This window comes from Silurus meridionalis, chromosome 17 (assembly GCF_014805685.1).
Source record: "Silurus meridionalis isolate SWU-2019-XX chromosome 17, ASM1480568v1, whole genome shotgun sequence".
Lineage (NCBI taxonomy): Eukaryota > Metazoa > Chordata > Actinopteri > Siluriformes > Siluridae > Silurus > Silurus meridionalis.
Window position 1 is genome coordinate 8,864,413 of NC_060900.1, and position 14,537 is coordinate 8,878,949.

Sequence of the window (14,537 nt, forward strand, 5' to 3'; positions counted from 1 at the left end):
ACGGTCAGACTGTCCAAGAAAGAGCAGGCTCCCAGAAATATTGGCAAAGATCAGTTTTCCGCGTTGCCATAGTGACTGATGCTGAGTGGAGGCCTGGAAGTGCGGGATATTTCCTGACAGGCAAATGAGGTGAGAGGTGATGTGTGTGTCTGTCCTTGAATGTTGGCTCAAAATGCTTGTTAAAAGAGCATAGCTTTCTGAAGGAGCCATGAACTACTGCAATGCCAAACTTTAGAACTGCAAGGCTTGCAGTTCCCATTTTAAATATTCTTTAAATACATATAGTTCAGTAAGCTTCAGTATTTCCTTTTACACACAGAGTCCTTCATGGTACACATTAAAACAAGGGACAATTTAGTTGACTGGCTAATGTTTCCACACTCAAATATTTATTCAGGTACTAGAATATACAAGCAGATGCAAAAATGGCACTCAAGCACACAAGCTTTCATTTTGACATTTATACAAAGGCACAAACAGAAACTAATGTCCATGGCATTATATTAAAGACAAAAAAAGTGTTGAAATTAACCTACCACATGTCATGTCCTCCTAAACAATTGCTTTATAGATTCTTTGTTACTTAACCTCATTTCATCTTTTTTTCTCCTTCATTCCCCTCTTTTCCTTTGCCTTTTACAACTTCCTCCAGGTGGGGGCTGCCGCTCAGACCCAAACAAAACTCCATTTTTCAGTTATTGGCCCTCTCGGCATGTAATGGAGAATCAAGCTAATTAGCCCTCCAGCTGCTTTCACTTGCGCTTTATGTAAACAATACCTGCTTGCATCTCTCTCTCTCTCTCTCTTTCTCCCCCAATCTTTCTCTCTGCCTGCTGGCATTAAGGGGCCAAATGCCTGCTTGGCCTCTCTCCACCATTCCATACTCTACTTAAACCTCTAAACCTCCACCTATGGATCTCCCATGAACCGCCCCCCCCCTCCTTCCCAGACCCAGACTCCAGATGAAGTCTTTAAATGTCAGCCTAAAATATTTTCTTTGTTTGACAGCTTAAACTCCAAACAAAACAAAAGCAGAAACAAAGTAAAAGCGTCTCATCTAAAGAACGTAGTAAAATGGATTTTACAATGACAGTTAATGGGCATAGGATGATGAAGGTACTGAGCCGTATCCAAATTGAAACCATTGCATGAATTTAAACTGCAAGAAAAAGAGAGAGAGAGAGAGAGAGAGAGAGAGAGAGAGAGAGAGAGAGAGAGAGAGGGAGAGTGTGTGTCTGTGTGCACAGTCTAATTACATAATTTCCTTCATCTGAGCAAATACTCAGTGACCAAGAATAAATACAGGACTACAGTGTGATCAGAAACGCTGAGGGCCCTTGTGTGTTTTTGACTGTACTGTCTGGAGCAGAACACTTTTGTGATACACATTACAGACCATAGACTGAGTTGAGGAAAGTGTGAAGTAGTATGCTTAACCAGGCTGGAAGGAGTGTAAAGCCAAAAGAAAAAACAAAATAAAAGATTGACGATATGAATAAAATAATGAATATCTACAGTAAGTAAGTAAATAAGAAAGTATTTATGTAATAGAAGTCAGTACTCAAATTTTTTTTTACTAAAATAATAAAAGTTATTATATGCAAGTATTATATAAATAAGTGGCATCAAAAGTGTGTACACCCTAAGTAATAACTCTGTTATTTGACCATGCAAAGCAAAATCAAGGCAAAAAAATTCTGGGCTCACACAACCTCTCACAAAAGTCACCACCAGGGGGAGTTTATAATTGAATAAGATCTGCATATTAAATAAATAAAGACAGATACATTTAACTAGCAGATCCCAAAACATAAGAAAGGATGTAGAATAAAGAGCAATATATTAAAATACTCTAGTCAGTTCTGTTCCCAAAAGCAAATGAATGGACCACAGTGACATCTCATCTGTCATCCAAATTGGATTAATTAAAACGATTGAATGAGATAGACGCATTCTTACTCTCACTAATTCTTCCTGCCCTTTTTTGTTTATGGTGTGATGGTAGATGGTGGTGGGCCTCTCAACTCTGCTGGCTCAGGTCAATTAATAACTACTGAGGTGAAATTGGAATGGTACACTACTAAGTATTTTGTAGTATGTTTTGACATGTTTGCTCCTACACACTATGCAGAGGTGCCAGGGGTTGTGTGAGGGAAGGGTGGGGGTTGGCGCGCGGTTGGTGATTCTGGAGCGGGTGGTGTTGGGGCATTTTTGGCAAGTGATGTTATTTGAACACTTATTTCTCACTGATGTTGCTTAGGGTAAGTGAGAAAGTATGTTCATAAAAAGAGCAGGATGTTCATGCAGGCCCTAAAGTGTAGGTTTCAGCAACTGTAATACAAGCCAAGTGGGATGTTATTTGGGTTACAAAAGCCTCATGGTCTCTTGTGCTGCCTTTGGCTCTCTCTCTCTCTCTCTCTCTCTCTCTCTCTCTCTCTCTCTCTTTCTCAATGTGTGTGTATGTGCTTATGCATGTATTCCTGACATAATGTGTAACCCTAAATTAGGATTCCTGTAATTTTTGACACTACTGCCTTTTAATCTGTTATTAATTCTCTACAAAAATATAAATAAAAATGAATAAATATCCATTTTGTTGTTAATAAAGTAAACTTCATGGTTATACTATAAATAATTTCTTGGTTATACTATCATTTATTGTTATACACTGTTATAGAAGGGAATTGTGAAAAATCTTATAGATGAGAATTGAGTTTCTTTTTTGAGTTTGGTTTCAATCAATTTATACCCTAAATCTATGTATTTCTATAGAGCGACTTTTTGGCAATGTCCATTAATAATCACGCTAAAGCAAATACAATTCAATCCATCTGCATCAATAAAACAAAAACGAAATTAATGCAGCAAAACAAAAACATGGATTTCATTTGGGTCACCTGGCCAGGTGTCAAAATACATTTGACCCAGCTTTAAAGCATTTCTTATGGGTATGAGATAAGTGACATAAGATCTGATGAAATCTATCACAGCACCATCAAAGAGAAAGAGAAATAGGAAAGAGAAACTGAGGGCACCCGGATTCTCAGATAAGGTAAGCGGCTGTCTGAAAAGCATCAGGACCCCCATAAGTCAGGCTGAATTAAGATCCAGTCAGGCTCCTAGCTGGATTGGCTCCTGTCTCATAAGGGCCAGAAAAAAGGGGTTTACATTCCTCTCACCTATGTGGGAGTAAAAAAATATATCTAATATCCCTCTTTTATACCAGTATTTATTTTTGTTTTACCAGCTTTAGAACCTAACCATTGAGTAACTATAGTAATATTATAATAACAATTTACAAACAATTAGTATGAAAGTACTAAAAGTAAATGATTTAAAACGTTTTTTTATTTATTTTACTATTTAACCACTAACTAAAGTTGAATGCATTAGCAACTGTGTATAGATTTATTTCTTAATAACCTAGTAAATGCAGAAAACCTTAGAAGACCGCAAGAAAAATGAACCTTGAGAGGAACCAACAATAAAAAGAGAACAAATCTTGTCCTAGATGGTACCCATTAGGGCGATTCTAAATAATTACATTATACATGTAGAGAGTAATGAAGGCAAACAGGTTGTTGAAAGGATTATCCATATGTGCCTGTAGATTTCATTCCTGTGATGAGCACCGAACAGCCTTCATGATTACAGCAGCTGTTCTATAAAGGTGAGCAGGTGAGGTACACATGGATCTCTAAGAAAGATGAGAGGTGTGATTATCCTTATGGCAATCCAAATGAGACATGATTTTCCTTTGTACTTATTATTTGTTTTGTTAGTTTGTAAAAGATTTTGCATCTTGCTAGAATTCTTATTTGGCATCTTGCAGTCTACAGTAAACATTGATAATTATTTATCCCCAATAATTCATGGTTTTTTAAGGGTTCCATTTCGTAAAAAATATGCACAAAATAACACAAATTGTTTTATTGCTTTCTTTTATTTATATTGAGCATGTTGTTTAAATATAGAAAAAGAAAAGTGTTCATTTAATTATTATGAGCAATGAATCCTTAATTTAGTTTGTCATAAGTCGGTTTTATTTGGTTATTTAGATTGTATTGATCACTTCTTTTAAACATGACTGAATGAACAAATGAATGAATGAATGAATGAATTCATGAATGAATAACTGGATTTTAGTACTGTAGACCAGCAGAATTTTTGGTGCTGGAATTTGTGTGCTTTGGTCAACTGTGGAAATAAACTGACTCGTTCAGGCACATTGTTGGTCAGAAATGGATAAAATATTGTCCTTTTGAACAAGAAGTAAAAAAACAATTGCTGCTCTGTTGTGCTGGCTCTAATAATTTCTTCCATATTTGTCTTTATTTATGGGCTAAGATCTAATGCTTCTGTCTAGTTTCATTCTAAATAACATAAATGCGGTTCTACTCTGTCTTACTTAAGAGCATCTCACCATAAAAGCTGCGACTTCAGCTTGATCATAGACATTATTTATACCCATGTTTTCTAAAGCACAAGTGGACGTTTCAAGAGCAGTTCCAAAGCTAACTCTTTGGAGCACTTAAAGTACAGAGACATGAAAGAGAACAGAATGGATGCTTTCTTGGAACTGAGGATTCACTAAATGGATTCCATTGCCTAAGCAAAAAAAAAACAACAACAGTTGTTTAACACTATGTTGATATGTGCTGGGAAAGGGTTGCAGTAATCACGTTATCACACCAGAATCCCAACTATAATAAAGGGGTTTATTAACTGGCAGACCAAGTGCAGCCCCAGCAAAGCAATCAATGGCCATAAACGAGTAGAGCATCATTGGGATATAGTAAAATAGATTATTTGCAGCATGAATGAACAGCTGACACATGTGCAGCAATCATGCTAACATGGATCTGAAGGTCAAAGGAGTACTTCATCCATCATGCAAAATCTGTGCAACAAGTTAATTTAAGTGTATTACTATGGTGTTCTTAATAAGGTGCATACAGTGTGTATATATTGTGTAAGTGTGTGTGTGTAAGAGAGAATGCTCAGTGATTGGGATATTTATATTTCATTTCAAATCTATTTAGAACCAAATCATTTGAACCAGTTAAGAAAATAAATCTGATCCTTAAGATCCCAATCTGCTCTTGAGGCAAAACATAGAGAGCCGAGTTAAGAGAGAAGGTGTTCTCTTTAAGCATAAAAAATAAAAGAGCTAGTTTGGTGTGTGTGTGTGTGTGTGTGTGTGTGTGTGTGTGTGTGTGTGTGAGTGTTTGTGTGTGTGCATGTGCATGTTAAGGCTATTGGGTTTAAGGCTGTTGAAAGTTTGACTGCCATCTTAGTACATATTCTAATTAAAATGATGACCAAAGTTCCACCAGAGTTTGGGGTAAAAGGACAAACCTGAATCATCTCATTTTTTCGTAGGAAGTGGGGAAATTCTATAAACAGAGCTAAGGAGAGTGCTAATCCGTTCCCATGTGCTTGCATAGTGTCCATGGTGTCATGAACAGACAATGAATACGTTCGACTAGACTGTGAGAAATGACTTAAGCAGCCCATGACTAACTGAGACCGCATTTCCGTTAAGCTTTGCTCACACAGTAATGATCATCATTATGTGACAGATGGGACAGTCATACTTGCTCTGTCTTATAACAACACTCGTTGTGCAATGGCTCCCTTTTGAAAAGTCCCTGCAGTAAAAAAAAAACAGACAAGGACCCGGACAGAATGTGTTTGAATGAACATATCCTATGCTTTTACAGTCTTACAAATCCCACCTCAGTTCTCAAAAGTGTGCAGGTGACAAGGATCAAGCATGCAAAACACAAACACCCTACCATTTCTTCCCCCCCCTCTTTCTTTCTTCCTGCTTTCCATGAAACCATGTCATTCATCCTGGACATGCCAATCATCTGTCTTACTTTCATGATTGTATCCAGATTGTTGCGCTAGTTCCTGCTTTCAAGGGCTCGCAATATGCAATACTGCTCCACTCACAGAGACACCTTGTCCTTCTTACTAAACTTCTGGGCTGCTTATAGATTTTAAGTAATTTTTAGATGCACTAAAATCTTTAGATGCACAATGTACATAAAAAGACTAAAACACAACCTACTAAATTCTAATTTAAATGACTTTATAATAAAATGGCTTGTCAGCTGAACCAAATCCAGCATTACTATGAGACAAATTCTTGTCTGGTTCCAGTAGAGTAATGCATTAAGCTCTCTTAGAATGAAGAGGTGGATTTAGCAGCATAATCTAATGAAGTCTTTTTGCACTTGTCTTCTGTGAGATAGATAATAGCCCCAAAGAGCATAGCTATCAAAAACTATGCTATGCTCCGCATTACATTAAAGACCTAAATTCATGACAAATTTCTGGGAATTCTTCTTTGTGATTTAGTTGTTTTCACAAGGAATGTAGCAGTCTGCATTTGAAAAGGTCCATATGGCCTAGGATGTGGGCTATGCACAGATATAAAGAAGACAGAGTTCAGTATCTGCTTGTAAATCTTCTCGAGTTTGAAAGTTCTGGAAATATTTCTATGTTGCTGTCAGCGATTAAATTTACAGCCAAGGTGGCTCTGGCTGAGGAGTCTACAGTCTCGAATGAAAACAGAACGTAAAACCATACAATCAAAGAGCAAGAAGTCACATCCTGTTTGAGACCCCGCAAAAGAGCCCCTTCACGACGTCCTGGCCAATAAGAAGCCTTCCTGGGAATTAGAGCTCAATTAATAGCTTCCTCCTACATTTATGTCCCGCCTCCAGCAATAGCCTGTCTTCAAGAACTTGCTGGCGTGTTTAGCATAGTTCAGTTGACCACAGTAAATTAACATCAGTTGTGCCTCGGTATGTTTTAGTGCTCTTTTTCCTTTCTATTACTTTTCTAACTTTCAGCTTGTACATGGATAGAGTTTCACAGGTATAATTACTGCTCATTCCTATACACCTGGAGCCAGACATGTGTTCAAAACACACACACATACACACCCGCACGGAGTGAGAGAGGGACAGAGAGAGAGACAGAGAGAGAGAGAGAGATAGGGAGAGACAGACAGACAGCTCAACACCTGTGAGAAAATGACTGTGGCGAGCTAGCTGGAAAGTCATGCTCAGACAGCTGAAGTGTACCGTGCCAAACAGCATTAACTAATCATTATCTACGGAGGGCCTGAATTGAAGAGTCAGTAAGTACAGGTTCTTATTTACAGTCTAAAGCAATTCACTAATGAAATGGATCAGAGGATCAGACGCGCACAAAACACTCACGCTGGAGTAATGCGTCGCAGCTGAATATTCATCTGCCACATTGGCACAAACTTTTACACTTTGTGCAAAGTGGACAAGTGAAAAAAACGAGAGAGAAAGAGAAGAGAAGAGAGAGAGGGAAGAAGAGAGGGAGAGGCAGTGAGGAGAGAATGGGAAGGTGGTTGTTTTTAAAGTAAGCAAACTGTCACACAGAAGAGAAGAACCTACAAAGTGCTCCATATTAAAACTATTAGCGGGAAAACAGAGATTATTTATGTGAACTTTGAGGTGAAGGGGCTCTTACTTTCAGTTCTTTTCTCTCTCTCTCTCTCTCTCTCTCTCTCTCTCTCTCTCTCTTGTCTTTCCCTTTCTATTTCTTTCATCAGCACATACACACTTTTTGTATTGTCATTCTCAAGTCTTCTAAACAGTCAATCTAAACATAATGTGTGTCTGAGGTGAAGTGGCAGATGCTATTGTCATGGAAAACAGAGGTCTGCATGCAGGGCATAATTTTCTTCAGCTTTTCCAGACAATGTGTGTGGGTTCGTGTCCGTGTGCATCTTTATGCCTACCTACTGGTACAATGGACATGAACACACACAAACACACACACACACACATTTGTCCTGCCATCTTTATAAGGACGATTAATTAATATAATTATTATTGCTGCTAATTAACGTTATACCTAATCTCCTAAATGTAACTCTGCATTGACATTTTAACTATTGTTTTAAAATACAAGCTTAAAAAAAACATCTTTTTCAGGGACTGGGCAATAGGATATTCCTCTCCTTGAGGGGTTATTTAGTCCCTTACAAGCTATAAAAACATGACCCAAACCCCAAAACAACACCCCTCCCTTAACCACCCCACCTTGTTCTTGCCATCTGTGGAATACAATTTATGCTAGTGCTTAGCATTAATTAGCATGACCGGATAACAAAATCCGTATGAAATATGCAGGCATGTAGAAAGAGTGATGTAACCAAATTCCAAAGTCCAGACAAGTGTCAACATAGAAATCAGATGTTTAATTCAAGCAGTCATATTGTGGTTAAACAAGCAAAAAAAAGACGCTAAGAGCTCATGGTTGAAACATTTGCGCCAATGACTTCTTTTTAGTTTACAAAAAAATGTGACATCTTAAACATTAATGGGCTGCACATTTTTTTCAGGAGAGGAAAAAGAAAGGAGAGGATACATGCTACTTTACTTAGCACATATAACAAATCTGTTTGAAAATCTTTAGCAAATACACTTTCTTAAATATAACTAATTAAAGTAATAACATTTTAGTATAAATGCAATATACTGCATATATAATAATATATATTACCTACAGCAATCAGCTATAACATTGCAACCACTGAGATGTAAAGTACACAAATCTTGTTACAATGACACCTGTGTCGAACGTTCTTTTTTATTCTTTATTACCGCATTATCTGTGTAAAATCAATTGTTAAAATCGCTATGCAAATAAAAATTTATTGAGCAGAACTGATTTAAATATATAGTTGGTAGCAGGTTGATATGTTAAAAACATGAAAAATAGGCAAACAGAAGGATCTGAGTGTCTCTGAAAACGGGTAAATCTGTGATGTTTAATTGACTGTCAGAGCATCTTCAAACTGGCAGCTTTTATGAATGACCCTGTTAGATAGTGGTTAGTACCTACTCAAATCTCATTGTACCTAAGGTTTTAAAATCAAAAGCCATTCTGTCTGGTCCCATCACACAGAAAAGCTTCTCATGCTGACCCCCAAATCCACTGCTATAAGCACCTATAACCTTACCACAAATCTGGAGGCACTCAATTGTACAGGACATCTTCGGATGTGCTATAATAAAGTTTTGCATTCACTAGAACAGGGGTGGCCAACCAGTCAGAGACCGAGAGCCACATTTTTGACTGTGTTACCGCAAAGAGCCACATCATACACATGGGCACACATGAACATCACCCATCCCTTCCTCTTACACACACCCACAAACACACACACACACACACACACACACACACACCTCTGCTCAGCCAGATTTATTGTAAATGTCACACACCAACATAATGACAGAAATTGACTGCTACAGTTCTAAGACCACAGGACAGTAATTTTCAACAAAGAACATTGTGTGCACTGACTCACACACACAAACTCTTAGTTTAACCAAGTCCACAAACAAAAATATAATAATTTACAATAGCGTTTTTCTTTTACTATGCATGTTACTTAGTGGGACTTTTGGCATTCCTTGCCTTGAACAATCCCCTTCAAATCTGCCTCGTATTCCGCTGTTGCCACTCGAAGCAATTCTTTCACATGGGTGTCAGTCAGAACAGATGCTTTGATTTCACGTGTTTCAGGGTAGAAAACAAGGACTTGGTGGGTTTTTTTTTATGTGTGTTCACTTCGCTTGAGTTCAATACGGTATTTTTGTCAAATGCGCATGTGCGTGAGATGAATATACCGCAGGGGTGGCAATTAATTTTTACAAGGGGCCACATGAGAAACCTGAATTGTGTCAGAGGGCCACACCAACGATAATAATTTAGGGATGCACCGAAATGAAAATTCAATTCAAATGGCAATGAAATCCATAATTTTTTGTGTTATACCTTTTGCCTCGGCACCATCACTGGAAAACTGTCCTGACTTTTCAAAAACGTCCGCATGCTCGGATTGACTACTTTTCTGCGCCGCGTTCTTCTCATATCCAGGCAATCTGGATGTTTGGATTACAGGTGATAAATTAAACCCGACTTGGAGAAACTCTTTGCAGATACACCCCCTCTTGAAATTTCAGCATTGCATATTTTGCAAATCGCTCTCCGCACACCGCAGACATGTTGCTCTTATCCAGATAACCGTGTGCTGCGCTTTTTATTGCGTCATTACAATTGTGTTTCTGCCGTGTTGTTTCGGTGATTTAGGTATTTCCGAAAATTCTCGGTGCATCTCTGTAATTTATGATTGGCCTCATGCCAAGGTCTGATATACCGCAAAGTTTCCCAGTAGGGGCAAGCTCATTTAAGTCTTAAAAATACCGTATTGAACGTAAGCAAAGCGAACACGCACATTAAAAATCAAACACACAAAAATCGATATGAACGTAAGAGCCGCATGAAACCGGCCAAAGAGCCGCATGCGGCTCGCGAGCCGCGGGTTGGCCACCCCTGCACTAGAACTTGGAAACCCAAACCTGTTCCAGCATGGCGATGCCCCTGTGCACAAAGTGAACTCATTGAAGATCTGGTTTACATGCTTTGGAGAGGAAGATCTTGAGTGGCCTGCTATAGAGTTCTAATCTCATCCCTTCCGAACACCTTTGGGATGAATTGGAACACTGACTGCACCCCAGGTTTCCTCACCTACATCAGTACCTGCCTTTCGTAATACCCTTATGGCTGATGAACGCAAATATGCACACTACAAAATCTAGTGGAACGTTTTCCCAGAATAGTGGAGTGAAATATAACAGCAAATTGGGACTATATGTGGAATGCAATGCTCGAAAATCACATACTGTACTTACAGTATGACCAGGTGACCCTATATATATATATATATATATATATATATATATATATATATATATATATATATATATATATATATAATAATGCATAAATGCAAATTCATTTTAACGGGACTATTTAATTAAAGCACGATAAATTGAGCACGCATTTCTGTTTAAACATCCTTTCTTTTCTCAGATATAAAAAAAAAAATACAATAATTTTTAATCATTAAACATTTGTTTACCTTATGTGCCAATTAGCTGAGTTGCTATTATTTCCTATGAGAAATTTCGCTTTTTGTTGCAAAATATTTTGTCTTCAGGCGCTAGGTTGTGTATGGTTTAATAATAATGAACATACATTTACATAAAGCATCCATATTTGTCCATACCCATGTTCAGAGATGGCAAAAGTACACACATCCTTCACTTAAGTAGAACTACAGCTACTCATGTCATGAAGTACTGACTATACTTTTTTCACTCAAGTTAAAGTAAAAAAGTTTGGGCTCTGACATGTACTTAAGTAAAAACTTTAGTACACTGTTTTAGTGTCACGCTGGTAACTGCACCTCATATCATATTAATATATTAATAGAAAATAATTACAAATTGTGTTACCTAATGAATGTATCCAGGGTGAGCAACCACCATATAGAACAAAAGCAGAGAAAAGATGATGGTGATCAGGAATGTATCTGTTCTCAGTCATGTTTACATCGTTGACTCCCTCGTATATGGGAGTCACGTGATAAAAGAACAAACAACTCGGACTAGAAGAGTAGAGAGGTAAACTATATATGAATATATGTTATGAATATGATTTATAGTAAATGTAAAAAATGTGTGTTTTTTTTTTTGTGTGTCATTTATTGACCCCTAGCTTGTAAAGATAAATAGACAGAAAGAGGGAAACACATAAAGGTTAATGCCAAAGAAGCTGTAATAATAGTTGTTGCATCTCTGCTCTTTCATTTAGTAGTACTTTATCTCACACAGCAAGAATTCTCACAGCACTACTTCAAAGACATGACAGTGCACAAATGCTCAGAGGGGAAAATGTGTGGCCTGTTAAACCTTTGCCCTGGCCCTGGACAAACGTAGCTAGATTACTGTGTGTCTGAAGCAGGTGATGCATGAGTACAGAAAAATATATCTCTCTCAAATCACTTCATGACCTAACTTAAACCTATATTTAAACAGAGCACATACATCACACACACACACACACACACACACACACACACACACACACAGACAAATACACATGCATGCATGTACACATGGAATGCTCACACTCATACACACTCATGCCTACATGAGAAAATCACACTATAAGGACACTATAAGTCTTCTAAGGCCTTCAAATTCCCCTAGGTTTTGATCTGATGGAGAATTTGTGTAAGCCGGATCTCACAACCTCACGGGTTTGGTACAAATAGTACTAGGGAAGTACAGGAGTAACAGCAGTGTTCATTCATAGTTATGCATATTGCAACACACAGCATTTGAAAGCATTTATACAGAAAACAGCAACAATAATTAGTTGCTATGTCTATGTCCCTGAGAGCAATATGAATTATTTAATTTATGTTTTTCAATTGTATTTCTGGTTTTATTGTATTTTCAAGTTTTAAAACTTGTACCAGTACAAACAACCAAAAGTGTTTTCTGATTATATGATCAAATTTGAATTTGCATAGGTTTTTGCTCTATCTTTATAATGACATCAGTTTTTTTTTAAATCCTACTTTATCATAAGTAAAAATAAATTGTAATAAATAATTTTTAAACACTAGACAGAAATTATAATTAAGATTGTCAGAGCTGTTATGACCTGATGATGTAATGATGGACTGTTTATTGGCATAATTGTAACCGCTGCTGACATATCTTGAGTTGATGAATGTTTTTTTATCTATCTATCTATCTATCTGTCTGTCTGTCTGTCTGTCTGTCTGTCCGTCCGTCCGTCCGTCCGTCCGTCCGTCCTTCTATCTATCTATCTATCTATCTATCTATCTATCTATCTATCTATCTATCTATCTATCTATCTATCTATCTATCTATTTGGCACATGTTTTTACGCTGGATGCGCTTCCTAATGCAACCCTCCCCATTTATCTGGGCTTAGGACCGGCACTAAGAGTGGCTGGGGTTGGTTCCCTGACCGGGGATCGAACCCGGGCCGCAGCGTTGAGAGCGCCGCATCCTTTACACAGTATATTTACTTACAATTAATAAAACCACTATCTACATTTCTAAAGACACAAACAGTAAATATTGAATTTATCATTACAGATAAAAAAAGAAAGCCACTATTGCATAATGAAAATTTTTTAGCTGCTTTATCACTAATCCAATTCATACTGAATTGTCATGAAAGATCTGCTGCCATGCTATTTCACTTTGTACTATTTTGTGGATGCGTGGGGGGTAAAAAAAGCTTTCCATTTAACATATCAACATATAGTTTTCAATGGAATGCATTCACACAATAAAAAAATACATTCTTATGAATCTCATGCATTCATACGTATTTCGGTGCGCTCGTTTCAAAGTGTGCTCTCACTGTCAGTCGGGCTGATGCACATTTTCCGCTCATCTTAATTGCAATCAATTTGAAATGTTGTTCTAGGTAATTATGCTCAATTCACTCACAGTGTATTTAGTTAACATTAGGGATGGCTGGTGTTTTAACCTAGTGTGGCTAGTCAGAACATTATATCTGTGAATATGTGGCCAGGAATAACTGTTCTGAGACTAAAAGCCCCGGCAGCATAACAAAAACAGTGCCCTGAAAAAGTGAGAGAGAAAGAGAGAGAGAGAAAGAGACAGTGAGAGAGAGCGAGAGAGAACTGACACCATTTGAATTTACTCAGCTGCTGGTGAGCTCATGAGCAAGAGGAAACTTGAAAAGGAAAAAAACTAAAAGTAACCCTGATTTCAACAGCACTAAAAATCATTAGGACAGGGGAGTAGCAGGAATACATAAGTATTCCTCACTCTGAGCATGACATGCTGCTCATAATATACAGAAGCATAATGATCATTAGGGTCTGAGTGATGGCATGTTAAAGAAGTAATATGAAGAGGCACTATTAGTGGGTAAAAGTTGTTTAACAGATGATACTATGTAGAGAAATTCATTCATTAGTCACTGACCATTTAACTGTCGTTGGATGGATTCGTTTGCAACAATTAATAATAAACTCCAGAGCAAATGATGGCAAAAGACTGCTACCAACTCAACACTGTAGGGTTCAAGAAAGTACATATCAGGAGAGAAATGTAACCAAAAAAAACTCCTTGTACATTACATGCAATGTAAGGGGAATAAACTATAATGAGTGAATATAATTCTGCCTAATAATACTGCATTGGTTGAAAAATAATCAAGTAAAAAAACCCAAAGAATCATCTTGATGATTTGCAATGGTACCTGATCATTCACTCCTCTTCTCCTTATTTTCTTTCTCATCATCCCTTTCCCCTTCCGCTCGGGTTAAAGATGAGGCCCTCCTCACAGAGATAAGGATGAGACAGTGCAGTGATTATTATAGCTTCGACATTAGACTTCCTGAAAAAATAAAAACACACAAGACGCCCACAAAGACAAGATTAGGACTGTAAAATGAAAGATTAATTTGAGAAATTAATAAAAGTATAAATTCAGTTTCACTGACGTGCATATGATGCAAACGCGATGACTCAAGATGATTAAATAATAGCTACTTTACAGTACACATTTGTTAGGGCTACATGACGAGGTTTTTTTTTTCAATACTCACAGGGTGT

The 14,537-nt window shown here is 37.4% G+C and overlaps 1 protein-coding gene across 10 annotated transcripts in view; it reads right to left on the bottom strand.

Annotated features, from left to right (window-relative positions):
* LOC124399932 (ERC protein 2) overlaps positions 1-14,537 on the bottom strand; it is a 214,991-nt gene that overhangs the window by 9,595 nt on the left and 190,859 nt on the right. For 9 of the 10 annotated variants that reach the window (XM_046871284.1, XM_046871283.1, XM_046871280.1 and 6 more), the window contains one exon: positions 14,182-14,319. The gene's annotated coding sequence lies outside the window, so the exon portion shown is untranslated. Of the gene's footprint in view, positions 1-13,904; positions 13,994-14,181; positions 14,320-14,537 lie in introns of all 10 variants that reach the window. The other variant, XM_046871276.1, reaches the window with a different exon arrangement.